This window comes from Pleurodeles waltl, chromosome 3_1 (genome assembly GCF_031143425.1).
Source record: "Pleurodeles waltl isolate 20211129_DDA chromosome 3_1, aPleWal1.hap1.20221129, whole genome shotgun sequence".
NCBI lineage: Eukaryota > Metazoa > Chordata > Amphibia > Caudata > Salamandridae > Pleurodeles > Pleurodeles waltl.
The window spans coordinates 1,362,977,314-1,362,992,686 of NC_090440.1; positions in this window are offsets into that span (position 1 = coordinate 1,362,977,314).

Here is a 15,373-nt window from a genome sequence, read left to right on the forward strand (position 1 = left end):
CACCATCTCTCTATCTCCCAGGGATACTAGGGGCGCCGCTGTCTGCCCCGCAAAGCTAACTGAGACTATCTCCCCCAAAGCGCTACACTAGCTAACCCAGGTGTCTTTCCAGTGGTGGACTGTGATCTCTTGGAACACTGGGAGTGGCCCTTAGAGTGTCCTTGCAGGTAGCACTCTAAGAATTTGGGGATGAATTTCCCTAATGTCTTGTTTAAGATCCCTTGTTTCTTCCCAAATCTATAAGAGGAATGGTTACCCCCCCCCCCCCCCACCCCCCTCCTTGGGAAATGTTTTGGGGGTCTTTTGAGAGTTCCTTATCTTTAAGTTTATCCCCCCCTTTCTTCTGTTGGGAACCCTGACCACCTTTGTGGGTGTCCCCCCCAGATACCTTTTTGGACACTCTGGTGCTAACCCAGAGATCCACCTCCTCAGCAAGCTTCCTGGGATCAGTCAACTTACTATCTACCAAGTGCTGGTGCAACTCTGTAAAAGAAATACTGAGCATATGCTCTCTCATAATCAAATCATTTAACCCTTTGTAATCATTTACTTTGCTGCCTGCACCCATCCATTCAGTGCCTTTTTGGAGAAATCAAAACAATCGACCCAAGTTTGTGTGGAACGTTTGGTGCTGTCCCTAAACCTCTGATGGTATTTCTCAGGGGTCAGCCCAAACTTGGCCAGTAAAGTGTCTTTCATGGGTGCATAGACATTCTGATCATGTGGATCTAGTGTAACAAGTGTGTCCCTCCCCACTACTGGGACATAAAACCACAAGGCAACCCCGCATTGCTCCTCAGAGGTCCCATGGGCCCTTAGTGCAACTTCATAGGCAGCCAACCACTTGTCAATATCATCTCCCACCACATAACTTGGCACCACATTCTTGGATATACAAACCTTTTTCTCCCCAACAGGTCCTGCATGTATGCTGCCACTATCACTGCTGGACTCAGACTGTCTCGCCTTGATCGCCAGCTCCTTGAGACTCAGTTCATGAGCCAACAAAAGTTTCTCCTCAGCCAAGGCTCTCTCAGCTGTTTTTGTTTCTCTCTCTGCCCTCCTTTCCTCCTGTTAAGCCTCAATTTTCAACCTTTCCATTTGCAATTGAAATTCCTCCTCCTCTTTCCTTTCCTCTACGGTCAGCCCCTGATCAGAGACACTGCTCCCTGGTTTAGCAGGGGGCACAATTGCAGTGGTAACTTCATCCACTGATGGGAAAAGATCCTCTGGGGTGCCATCCTGTGGCCCCTCCTCCTCAGCATCCTTCTCTGAATGGGCTTCTGCCCAGGCCCTCAGCGTCATTTGAAATTCCTCCTTTCTGGAGGCACCTTGGTTGGGTACTCCTATGTCCCTGCAGAACCCTTATAGGTTGAACAGAATATGTACTAGGGTACATTGAAAAGTCCAAGAAGTCCAAACTTTACTGTGCTTGCAAATCAGCACGGAACACGGGCATATGGTGTATCATGAGGATTTTATTCATCCGTTGGCAAGAGATTAAAACCAAAGCAACGGCAAGTCCAATGGAAAAAACAGCCAAACAGCCAACACATGTTTTGTCTAAAAGACTTTCTCAAGGCATGGATGAAGAGGCATGAACCAGAATTGTGCAGATTGTGATGAGTATCCTATGTTCTGGACATACCCTGAGTCCAATGTATGCCATGTTTAAAAATAGCATATGGTAAGCTCAGAATCAGTAAAAGGCTACTACCTTCATAAATCGTAAAGTCGTGTCTCTTCCAATATTAGAGAAACGCTGGGAATAAGGAAGCTGGCGCAGATTCGGCTTTTTGGCTGTTTTTTCCAATTTCTTGGGCTGCACACAGCAATGCGTCATTTAGTTTTCACACAGGGACGGCTGTGCATCGATTTCCGGCGCTTGGTCGTGTATCCCCTTTGGGTTGCGGGGTTTTCGGACGTGGATTTCCTGCGCTGGCAGGACAAAGTCACAGGAGCTGGATTGATTTGGTGGGCGTTGGGTTGAATTTTCTACCGCACGGCAGGCACTATGTTGATTCCTCTCTGGAAGTCAAGCTGTGCATCGATCCGGTAGGCCGTGCATCGAATATCCGGTCGCTACGCTGGCGCTGCATCGATCTTCTCGGTGCGAAGTCGGGCTGCATCATTCCGGTTCGGCGTGCAGTGAATATATCACCGCTGTGCAGGCTGTGCGTCATTTCTGGCAGTATGTGCATCAAATTTCGCCGCACAAGGAGTCCTTCTTGTAGAGATGAAGTCTTTTTGGTCCTGAGACATTAGGGAACAGGAGGCAAGCTCTATCCATGCCCTTGGAGAGAACTTTTTCACCAGATTTTCTAGAGGGGGTATGTGGATCCATGTCTAAGGTTTCACAACTGGTTTGGTTTTTTCCTATTGTCATTTTGTTGCTGCTTGTCAGAAACAGCATTTGTGTAAGGTGATGGCTCTTAAAGCAGGTAGCAATGGAGCTGACTCCAAATGGAAATATCCAAAATACATGCACAATAAAGAGAGAGATCAAATGCGCCTGGCTATCATGAGCCTTCCTGAAGCAGTAATCACAGACACACAAAATAACAGGTTCTACCTAGAAACTTCTTCACCTTAACAACAGAAACTGCAACCCCACCCCCCATCCTCATCATCAATAACATGGCATTGTTTAGGAAGATGTAATCATCAGCCCTTTGGTAACAGCATCATCATTGAATTCCAGAGATAGTCTCAGTCCTCCCTTACTTTAGTGTCTGGGTTTTCACCGCCTCGGTCACTGGAATACAGGCAATACGCTTTCACAACCTTGGAGACACTGTCCTTAGCTTCAATTTTGCTCCATGCTAAATCAGCTGCATTTATAATGGATCTCACTGGCCCCAAGACTCAGACTCACACAACACACAGATCTACTGCCACACATGCTACACACTCACTACACATACATACGCTCAACATGCACACCGGATGTCAGTGGAAGGTTCTGGTTTTCACATGACAGTGGAACTTTATATGTGAGGGATTAATAGGCTTACCTTGCCTTGACAGGTAGAAAAAGATCTGCTGTTGCTACTATTTTACAAAACATAGCAAGCTGCCACCACCACTTTATGCGACGTACCATGGGCATTGACAGTATTCCAGGACCTGTTATGAGAGCATTGCAGGTGTGCCCTTCTTGGCCATTGATTCATATATGGGTCTTGCATTAACAAGGACAGATCTAGGCCTCTTCTCACAGGCTAAATTAGTGTGACTCCAAGGTCAAAATGAAAGCCAGGATACAAGTTCACAAGCAATTGGGCATTTAGGGCAGAAGTACATGCCTGTTTTACATTTAGCTGACATGCTTGCCAACATTTGCTAATAGTTTTCTTTATATTTTTGCAATTTTGGTGCACCTCTCAATCTTGTTCACTAGTTCTCAAGATTCACAAGATCTGATCATATTTCTAGTGTTAGCTACATAATTTCAAACATGCCAACTTTTTCCATGAACCCTTGATAAACTGTTTTTTTTCCTTTAAATAACATTGATTCTTGGTCAAAATGTGACTTTAGCTAACAGGTCATACATGCCAAGAGTGTTACACTTATCCTTTTCCAAGTTACCTCTGGGATACTTTCTTATATATTTCTGCCTTCAATGTCCGAGTTGTGTAATAGTGTGTTCTGCTACCTTAAGGGTGTACATTTCTCAACCGACCGCTCTGAGGTAGCTCTTGATAAAATTCTTCCCATTTCCACTGAAGTATTGGCCCCCAACTTCCACTTCTGACATTTCTGGTTGAGACATGCAGGCTGCAGTTGTGCCACTAAGTGAAATTAATTCAAATCTCACAGCTCATTAAGAAGACAATCTAAAACAGCAACACATTAAGAATCCTCTCTCCCAGCATACATAATAATGTGCACTTTCAAAGTCACACAAAGTTTTAAAGAAATCTGAACTGAAAATTAACTATGGTAACTAAGAGAACCAGGTATGTCGTAATTTATTATATTGTATTGTATTGTATTGTATTAGTATTTCTATAGCGCTTACTACTCCTGACGAGGCGTCAAAGCACTTTTGGGCGAGTAGCACGCTACTCCGGAACCCAAAAGGAATTAGTGGTGGATTAGTATAGGGAAATATGAGTACCGTTTTAGTATTATTAGGAGTTCATTTGAGCTGCAGATATGTGAGTTTGTGAGTTGGATTGACTGGAGTAATGGAGGGGTGGAGGGGTGGATGAGGGAAGAAACCAGAAGTGTTAATTGGGAGTTTATAGTAATAGGATTTAGGCTTGGGATGAGAAAAGGGGGTATGGAGGAGGGAAGAGTCTGTGGAAAGGCTTAGGGAGATCATAGTAGCAGGAGGGGTTTTGGATGAGTTAAAGGTGAGATAAATGAGGGAGAATTTAGTAGGGTTGTTTGGGGGATCATGATAGTAAACTGAAGTTTGGATGAGTTAGGTGTGGAAGAGGAGGGAAGAGCTTAGGCAGGGTTATTTAGGAGATGAAAGTGGTAGAATGGATTTGGGATGAGTGAGAGTGGGAATGGAGGACAGATTGATAGAGACATGACATATGGTGATGGGTAGACAAAGTAAAGCTTACAAGAGAGTAAAAATAAAATATTTTTTATTTATAAATATATATCTATATATATATAGATATATTCAAATTGTTATCATTATTTGTATTTATTTATTCTTTATTATTATTAATATACTAAAAACAAATGAGATCTATTTATAATTTCAATGTTATTTATAGATTTTATCTTTATTTTTATTTTTTCTAGTACAGTAGGACTGGAATAAAAAATGAATAGTTCTAAATACGTTGTAGTTTTTTCATAACAGAAATGATCCTTGGTAGAGGCCATTGGCATAATCCAGTTTGGTTAGTACAAGCGAGATAGTAGCCTGCACCTTGTGTAGAAATCTGAGGTGGGGAAAGATGCGTTGCAGAGTCTTCAAGGTGATGAAGATTGTTTGTGCTAATTTGTCCACTTGCGCTTTCATTGTTAACTTGGAGACCATGGTGATTCCAAGGTTTTTAACTTTCTTCGATAATTGAGGAGGTGGTCCGAGATCGTCAGGCCAGGCGCACAGTGGTTCATAGTTTTTCCAGTCACCACACATGAGCATTTCTATTTTGGAGGCATTTAGTTTGAGATGGCTCCAAGTCATCCACTGATCAACGGCTCTGAGGCAACTGAAGATTAGTGAGATTTCTATGTTTTTGGGGCATTCCAATTTAAGTAGTATTTGTGTGTCATCTGCATAGTTGTAGCATGTGAGATGAAAATCATTGAGCAGTTCTGGTAATGATATCATGTAGATGTTGAAAAGCAAAGGTGAGATGATTGATCCTGGGGGGAACCCCTGCTTTTGTGAGGTAGGGTTTGGATGAGAAGGGGGGAGAATAGATTATATTAGTTCTTTTTTGAAGGTAGGATGTAATCCAGTCGAGAGCAGTCCCTTCTATGCCCACTTTGTGGAGTCTATGAATTAAGGTGTCATGGCCAACCATATCAAAGGCAGCCGAGAGGTCCAAGAGAAATAGTGCAGCAACTCCATTGCCTTCGACTGTGTTTTTAAGATCAGCCCAGATTGCTACGAATGCCGATTCAGTGCCTCTTCCTGGGCAGAATCCAATTTGGTAGTCTGCAAGTATACAATTGTCTTCAGTGAATTGTGACATCTGGGTGAATGCTGCTCTTTCTATCAGTTTGCCCAGGAAAGGTCCATTTGTAATTGGTGTGTAGTTGCTGGGGTCATGCGGGTCTAGTTTTTTTTTCTTTAATAACAGTCGCATGTATGCCTTTTTCAGGTCTACAGGAAAAGTTCCTGTAGTTAAAGAGTTGTTGATGATTCTTCTTATAGGTGTGGCAGCAGAAGTAAATAAAAGAATGTTCTTGAAGATGTGTGGTGGGCAAGGGTCAGAAGGGCAACCAGAAGGTCTGCTTGCTTTGACCAAATCCATAAATTCACCTTGTGATGTTTGTTTGAAGGACTGTAGAGGCTGGGTTGTTTTATTCTTAGAGGGTGTTTTAGGAACGAGGTTGGTGCTGATGGTTTTCTTCTGTTTTAAATAGGAGTCCAATGTGTCTGCCTTTGTTGTGTAATGAGTTGCCAGTTTGTTTGTGACATCTTGAGTAGTGGGATGACTTCCTTCCAGGCATGTAGGTTTTCTAAATTCATTGAGAATTTTATAAAATTATTTCGTTGCAGATTTAGCATTTAAAATTCTGTCTGAGTAATACCTTTTTTTAGCTTTTTTGATTGATGATTTGTATATTCTGTTAAATTTGTGTAGCTGTGCATCTCCATGCTAATAGTTTATGCAGGTAGTCTATCTCTTCCAGAGTTGGAATCCATGCACTAATGTTTTGCAAAAGTACTGAACTGATTTGTGGTAACCTCCCTTTTAATATCATGGACTGGGACATTTTTCTTAAAGGAAGATGTGACTGCTTTCCCTTTGGTGGAATGTGTTTTAGAATTCATCTGAAATATTTGGTTTGCTTTCTGGTCGCAAGTAATGATCCATTAATCTATGCCACATGTTTAGATGCACCTAAATCAATGTGAACATCCCTATTGCAGATAAACAGCTGTTTTGACTTATGCAGTTCTTAGTCTTATCTAAGTAATACTACCTGGTCTTACTTAATCAACTTTTTCACTGTCTTGCGATCCAAGATTGGTGGACATTCCTTTTATACCATGCTTCCTGACTAAGTTGTAGTAAGAACAGAGACATTTTCCACACCTTTTCTGTAACTTACTTTTCTATGAAACTTTGCACTTGATGTATCATGTGGCCCAAAGGAGAGGACTTGACATCACTGGTGGGAAGTTGAGTGGAGAACTGCCAAATCTAATCATACATCCATCCTACACAATACTGACCACTAAGCCCTCATCCATCTCTTCTGCATATTCTAGAAGATTGGAAATCGTCTGTGGTAGTGGTAGAATGCCATTACTTTAGTGGAGGACTATTATCTGCTTCTGATTTCCTCTCTCTATTTTTGCTGCTAGCTTATGCTATTGCTCTTGTGAGAGTTTTGATTACTTGCTTTTCCAGTTTCAAATAGGAACATTCTACTAGCCTTATTTATAACCTTTCAATGGTACCTTTGGGTATTCCCTTCTCCTCTCTAATCCAACCAAATTTAGGGTTGTTACCGTGATTTTCATTCTTTAGATTTTTTTATCAAAAGCATACACTTTAAAGTGCTGCAACCCCTTCCTAAGGTAAAGATCTTCTCTAGTGTGCAGTGTGTCCCATAGAAGCTGCACCTAGTATCTGCTAAAAGGCAATGAATCTCCATCGGCATCCTGCACCACACATATTCTTATTGTAGAAAAGCCAGGTGTCATGGTCTTCTAAAAACTGAAAAATTGGTGGAATTAAATAGGATACGTGATTGCCCCAGGCTAAAAACTGTCTAGTCTCAGATACTGGAGAAACTCAAGAGGACATTTCAGTTACAAATTAGGTGGATGACCAGGTTGGTGCTCCTGGGCTAAGAAGGCTAACCTAGAAAAAAAGTCTGCATGGGAGTAAAATGGAGAGAAACAGTACTGCTATTATGGAGAAGAATTGTTATGAGGTGTAGGAAAAAAGCATAAAAAGCCAGGTACAAGGATTAGGGCAACCTTACGAATGAAACTGTTGCACAACAGAACTGCATAATGGAAGCATTGTGAGAGACTCAACCTGTGGGATGATTAAATGGCAGAATGAGTTACGCCTACACAACACCTAAGACACATGTAAAAACGTTCAAACAACAAGGTGGATTTTGGAAAAAATTAAAAAGGTCACTGATGTGTAGAAGAGAGAAAGAGGCAGAATATGACTTGAATCTGTAAATCAATGCTTTAAGCCTTGCTAAAAGTTTACAGTAATGACTAGTTTCTGAAAGGGGAAGCCCCAATTAGGTTTAAGCCCAACAGAAACATTCACAGAACGACATGTAATTATTGAGAAGGGCTTGAATTTGTTGTGAAAAATACGAGCTGTGAGAGTGTGGTAGTGGAAGATGGATTTATCGAATGCAATAGCAATGCATGTGTACTCTTGAAATCAAAAATCCTTTCAGATTTATAATCGAAAGGAGAGACATTCATGATAGTTTCTGGTGGTTAAAACCTGGAGAAAAAGTTTTAGAAATTCCAGCATCCATTAAGTGACCCTGTACTGGAAAATCCCACTCGCAAACGAAGGTGGGCAACACTGGATCATGTAGGGCCCATTTGCTGGTTTCTTGAACAGTCCTGCAAAGAGCATGTGTTTCTCTATTCGAAACAGCTCTGCACTGAACCGCAGTGATTTCCACATTCCTGCCCAAGAGCCATATCGAGATAATACAGTGCTTATACAGACAGTAGATTATTCTCTTACTGCCCGTCTGATATTTGTCTTTAAAACTGGAAGGAAGAACGCGAGCTAGATGGACAGCTCTCAGTTTTAGATTTATATGGTTATGACATTTCCTCCTGAGACCATATATCTTGTGACCCACATGCATACCTCTATCCCTTCAGAGAAAGGGCTGGGTCACAGTCAGAAAAAGTGAGCTTACCTAACGAGCTGCATGTCTACAGGATTGATGAAGTAGAGTCAAGTGTGCAGTAGAATGAAAACAAAAAACACACTACACCACTGATGGCAGTTAAGACTCAATTTGGTGTGCAGTCATTTGTGTCAGCCATTAAGGAGTGAGAAACTACTCAGGGACAGTAGATGGAAGAGCTGCAAAGTTTATTGAGGTGTTGATCAGTCAGTCATCGACATATGGGCAAATACATGATTGATCTTTGGAAAGTCTCTCTATAAGATAATTTGAGTCCAGATGGCAGCACTGGTGTTGGCAGTCATTGCATTGTTATGACACCAGAAGCCTCAAAAACTTATGATGCTTCTTCCGATGTGGAAATCTTGAAGATCTATAACCAACATACAATGGCCTCAATGCAGCAGACAGTTCTGATTAAGTTCAGGCATCCTGAATTTATCTTATCTTTCATTTGTTTCCTACTTTCAGTTGAAGAGATGGGGGTGTCTTAAGTCTTGCTCCGGACCCTTCTATCAAAACAGGAATACATGTTCTTATCTTTTGGGAACAAGCGGCCCTATCCGCAGCTTGTTGCCAAGGAGGATAGTGATAATCTGTTGTAATTAGTCCTGCGATAGTTGTTTGACTTCTTTGGAGGTATTGCCGGTAGAGACATAGAACAATTCTGAGAACAGCCATTTCGAACAACACTCATAACCCATTTGTCTTTTGTAATCCTTATGACACTCTGCCCTACTAAAGTGGTGGACGGTAAAAAGGAAAGTGTGAGCACAGATGGCTGTTATGGCTACTGATTGTATAAAACCAATGAACACTCTGAGTCCTGAGGAAAGTAGCAGTGATCATAATAAAGAAAGATGCATTTTGTGCTATTTTTCTTTCCAAGCCTGCTAATTTTAAAATCTCCATTTGGGACGTATCGTACTGCATCTACTCATCAGTAGAAGCACCAAACGTATTCTGCCAAGGCAAGGGATTTTGAAAATCCTCTGAAGTACTTCAGACGTAAGACTTGTTAAAGCCAGAAAGTACACATCAAGGCCAATCCATCAAAGTTGTTGTGGGTAGGTAGGTCTATGAATCTGCGCGGTATCACTTATCTGACTGAGATCACCATGCCTTCCACTGTGGATTTACATCAAATCTTTCTTTCATTCTAAAGGAACGTTTTCAGTGAAATGCTGGAGAAGGTCATATAGAGATCTGTCATTTCTGCACAGGAAGGCTGCACCACCAATAGCTTCCAAGGGCATTGAGATCTTCCACACATCTTCATGCCCATTGAATCCAAACACTGACTGCCCATTTATTGAGGGGCTGTAGACAATGGAGCTATAGCATGGTTCTTCCTCTCAGCAGGCAGAACTATAGAGTCTGTCTTTGGGTTACACCATAAAAACATAGGATCCTTCTCCAGAGGTCTGTATTCCTTCTATGGTTGTGTGGGTGCAGATTTCGCAGTAGGTAAACTGTATTCCATGGATGGGTCCAGAAAACCCATTACCAATAGAGGCCTACGCTCTAGCAGGAAATGTACTATAAAAGTCTGTAACAACCATTCCCAACACTTCTTGAAATGAATTATTGTCATCAATAGGTAAAACCTGGCAATCAGTTAGAATACAATAGTATTTTCCTAGAGAAAACTACATTAAATAGTTCACAAAACTGGCTTTGTTGAAGAAAAGTATTTAACATATTGAAAAGAGTAATTTGGTATCTCAGACATGAGCAGGACTTTTAAATGGATAATCATAGAAGATTCATTCGAGAAGAATAGACTATTGAAACAGCCAGTGTAGCCACCCACAAGTGCAGAAATGTTTAAAAGATACAGGTCAGTGCAAGTCACATTATCAGAATAAAGCAGGTATGCTCCATAATGGGTAAGTTGCTACTAAAACTACTACAAGGAAGAATGATTGAGTGGAGGGTTCGTTAAAAAAATATGCTATCATGGGTGGGAAACAGGGCTACAGAGCACTGAAACCAGTGAAAGAAAGAAGTACGTAGAAATTGCACATTGATAAAAAAAAGAGTAGCAAGTAAAATATGAGCAATGCAAAATGGGCACTCAACACCAAAGGTATGGTAGCAAAAGTAAAAAGTGGTAATAAGTGAAATTTATGAATAACTACAGTGTGTTTTAATACTGGAATTTTAAAAGAGCGAGTATTACTGATTGAAAACCATTAATTCGTCAAGAACTCAACGGGTGATGGGTGGGGAGTCTGAGTGGGACGTACTGTGACATTGATGTTACTGGTGGATAATGTGTAGCAATCTGTGTAGAGTCAGAAATAGCAAAAATTATAAAGAGGCGAATTCAAGACTTACTGAAAATGGCCTTATCCTGATGGAAGCAAGTCATTTAGAATGAAAAGTACTCCACTGTCAAGCAACCTTTTTCTTTAGGATGCACCTATTTCTATACAGTTCCATCGTGCGTGTTTGTACAATAGTGGCGGGTGAATTGTTGGGGATGTCACTTAGAAAGGTGAATATGGACTGGGGCATTGGCCTGCTGAGCGAATAGCCACTGAAATGAAATTCAAATCAGTTGTCCTTTTGGAACAATAAGTCTAACCCAGTGGTTTCCGAACTTTTTTGAACCGCGACTCCCTTGATCTATCGCCATTGGCCGCGGTTACCCATTATGTTACACTTTTTTGGCGGGTGACGAGGACATGTAAAAGTAGAGCACGGAAATAGAAAAGCTGTATCCCAATGACATACCGTCTGGACACCCTAAAGATTACTCATTGTGAAAACAGCTGCCATTGTCTTAGCATCCCACCAACCCTCTGCTGATAAGCAGTCTCCCTTACCTTCGTCTCATCGTTTCCATTTGTACTCTACCCAACCCATGTACGAAGGGGCTGCTTCTTTATGTCCTACAAATGACTCCAAACCCTCCGGCAGAAAGCAGTAACCCGCATTTAGATCCATAATGCATCACACCCACTGTAGTTTCCCTGCACAGCTACAATTTCAAATTGAACGGCAACTAAAGCACTACACTAAAGGTCGAATGGCTTGACATCACATGTTGTATACATACAAACCTCACACCCAGGCTTCAGTGCACTACGTCTGCATTTTGGCTGTTTCACCACGTTTCTTAAGTTATGTATCTGAAGAGTAAGAGTGCTTATGTTTTGTATTTTAAATACTATAGAGCACTTGATTCCATGTGTTATTAAATGGTGTATTTCACCGTATATGGGGCACTTCTATAGTCTGTGATAGAAACATTCTCAGGGCATATGTGGAGCACCCGCTTCGGGGCTCAAACACGATAATCAGAGAGAGACACACACAGACACTCACGCTCGCTTACACGCTCAATCCTGGAGACCCGGTGAACCTACTGAGAAATTAAGCATTTTAGGCGCATCAATAATGAACTAAGGCCCATATGTATACTTTTTTAGCGCTGCATTTGTGTCATTTTTTGATGCAAAAACAGCTCAAACTTACAAAATACAATTGGACCATATTTATACTTTTTTACGCAAAACTGGGCCGATGCAGTTTTGCTTAAATTTTTTTACCGCCAGCTAACGCCATTTATTCGCATCGCTCGGGTGTCAAATTTATACTTTGACGCACGGAGCCCAGGAAGATGACAACAGACCAGGAACCAGACTAGAGGACCCACACAAGACACAGGAGAGGGAGAAGAAGACAAAGAAGTGTCGCTTCAGTGCAGAGGAGCAGAAAATTCTGGTGAAAGAGGTGAAGGAACACCAGCACCAACTTTTTGTCACCTCAAAGTTGCCAATTAGTAGGAGAGAGGCAATATGGCAACAAATTGTTGACAAGATAAACAGTGTGGCAGAAGTACGGAGAACAGTCATCGAGTGCAAGAAACGCTGGCCTGACTGCAAATGCAGGACAAAGGAAAAGATGACCAGGAACAGGAAGGCAGCACTGCAGACTGGAGGTGGGAGTCCAGCACCGCAGGAAGCCCTGGACCACATGAAGGAGATGGTGGCAGCCGTCATCCCTGAGGAGATCGTCACAGGGATTCAAGGACAGGACAGCGCAGACTACCAGGAGACAACACAGATGCAGGGTAAGTCGCATGAGGAATTAAAATGCACAAATGTTAACTGCAGGCGGGGGGCATACCTACTACACAATGCATGTCAGTCATGATATTCAGGGAGTGGCATGGGTAAAGGGGCACGGCACGGGGGCATGGGCTGTTCAGAGGAAACCTGGGGCACGGTACTACACTACACCAACAACCTTTGCATGGGGGTATGCTGCCATGCCAAGGATGTTGGAAAGGTAAACCCAGTCCAGGAGGGTAGGGGACAACGTAAAACTGGCCTGCTGTCACATGACAGCTGGTATTACCCCTACATGAACTAGGGCTCAATTAACAGTCTCAGGCCATATCCACAAGTGTCATGTAATACTGACAACAGTTGCCACTACCACCTCTACTGTGTGTGCAGGTCAAGTAGCTAATGGCCTGTAACGTACCCATGGATCAAACACACCCAAATTAGAGGGTTCAGGATGACAACGGTATCAATCCCTTTTAATCAATAAAAATGTTCTAATCCAGTCAAATGTCAATGTCCATAGTTGCTACAAACATCAGCCATTGTCATAAACATTATGAGGTTCACAGCACTAATGTCATACCCATGCTGCATATGTCAGGGTCCACCCTGTGCCTGGGTCACAATAGCTCCAATGACACCATGCAACATCCCAAATGTCATAGTGCTCAGACAACAGCATTGAGGTGGAGGACATATGTCACCGGCTAGTGAAATTCACCCTCACAGTCAGAAGAGGAAATGGAACACTGCTAGGACCATCAGTGCAATCCAATGCAGCACACATTCCCAAACATCAACATTACACACTACTAATGCTGACATCTGCAGTGTGCCATGCCAATGCTACACATAATATATGCTAGGTCTCAGCAACATATAGCTGGATGTGAAATATCTGAGACTGGCTCAGTTCCTGATTGTTAAGTGTGGTGCAAGTGCCATCAGAACAGTCAGTGCAAGGCCTCACCATGAGAATGGAGCTAGTTGGAGAGTTGAGTAGGACAAGAAGGGTGCAATATACAATTTGGGCAGAACCTACACCTAGAGGATGTGATGCTGGCAAGTCCCCAAACTGACCACAATACATGTGACATGCAGGTGGGGCATGGGCCTGGGAGAATGCTAATATTAAAGACAGGAATAATAAACAGGAACCAAGATCACAATGTGCAACAAATAGGAAGGCAGGCACGTCGCATTACAAATCCAACAACACAGACACACTAATTGTACAATATCTCATTGCAGAGGATGATGGCTCTCCTGGGGATATGCCTGTCCTGGACTACCCTGATGACATGGATGACGAGCTGACAAGCATCAGCCAGCAGACCCTCCAAGATGTCCTTGGAACCCTCTAAACCCCACCTTCAGTCGCAAGAAGGAGCACAAATACAGCAGCCATTACAGAGGACCCTCCCACCACCCCAATTGTACAATCTTGCCAACTCCAACCCAGCTGAGGACTCTGATGACACTGGCACCAGCTTTGAGAGAACTGTAGTTGCAGTACAGCGGGAGCTGGCCAAGGAGGTGCGGGTGGGGATGGAAAATATGGCAGCCAGCCTAGAGGGGGTGTGTTCGTGCATGATGTCAACTGCAGAACAGGCAGCAGCCATGCAAGGGTGAACATCAATCTTGCAAGAACTTGGAAAAAAGTGTGAAGGAAATCAGCACAGCTGTAAGGGAGTTGACTCAAGACCTCCAATAACAAACTTTTCAACGTGTGCATGAATGTAATATGGACCCCCTCAGGGCCGACGTGGCTGCCTACCACAGTGATGTGGCTGCTATTCTTAAGAACCAGCAGCTCCTCCTTGCTGCAGTACTGTCCTTAATAGCCTCATAGTTGGCAGCTACCGGGATGTCTGACTCCACGTCTTCAAACACTGAGGTATGTGCTGCCCCTTCACAACCACCACCACCGAGGGCAGAGGAGACAACACACACATCAGAAGATGAAGATGTGGAACAGATCACCTTCACCCTTAAGAGTACCCGGTAGCACTAGTCCCTGCCACCTGGTCACTTATAACCAAGGTCCTTTGCTTTGTAGCATGCCAGTCTTGCAACAGCTGCTCTCCAGCACTGTTCTCCAGCCCACTGTTTATCTTCCCACTCTTCCCTGTGATTGTCTCTCACTAACTCATTGGCAAATCATGCCCCCCTGCACTGTCTGACACTTCACCCCAGTATGTCCAATGACATGTCCTCTTGCACTTGTGTAGGATCACAATGGAAGGTGTCACACTAATGAACTCACAATCATGGACAATGTAAATATAGCACTACAGCACTTTATAATAAATAGAACTTACACAACCACTTTGTCTCTGTGTAACATGACACATCAACTATGAGGGAGATCAGTGATGTTTGCCTCATGTCAATGATTATAGAATGTCAGTACAACTGCCCTGAAAGAATGTGGGCTGATAACTATGCACTGTGGTCTGGACTGTAGCATCATCTGCCCTTCCTGAGGGTTAATTCTGAGGGAAATAGAAACTATACAGAATAATGATGTGTTGGACAGAATAAGCCTTCCTCAAAGGATGTCTAAGCCAAAAATTATTGTCTTCAACATTTTCTTCAAGACAATCTTTACGTATGTGACATTTGACCCAAAATTTACCTAACACTCACCATACAGCAGGAACCTGGCTGAACAATGTAACAAATGATTAGTGTGAGTTATGTATACCATACTACATGAGATCATACCACCACTCACC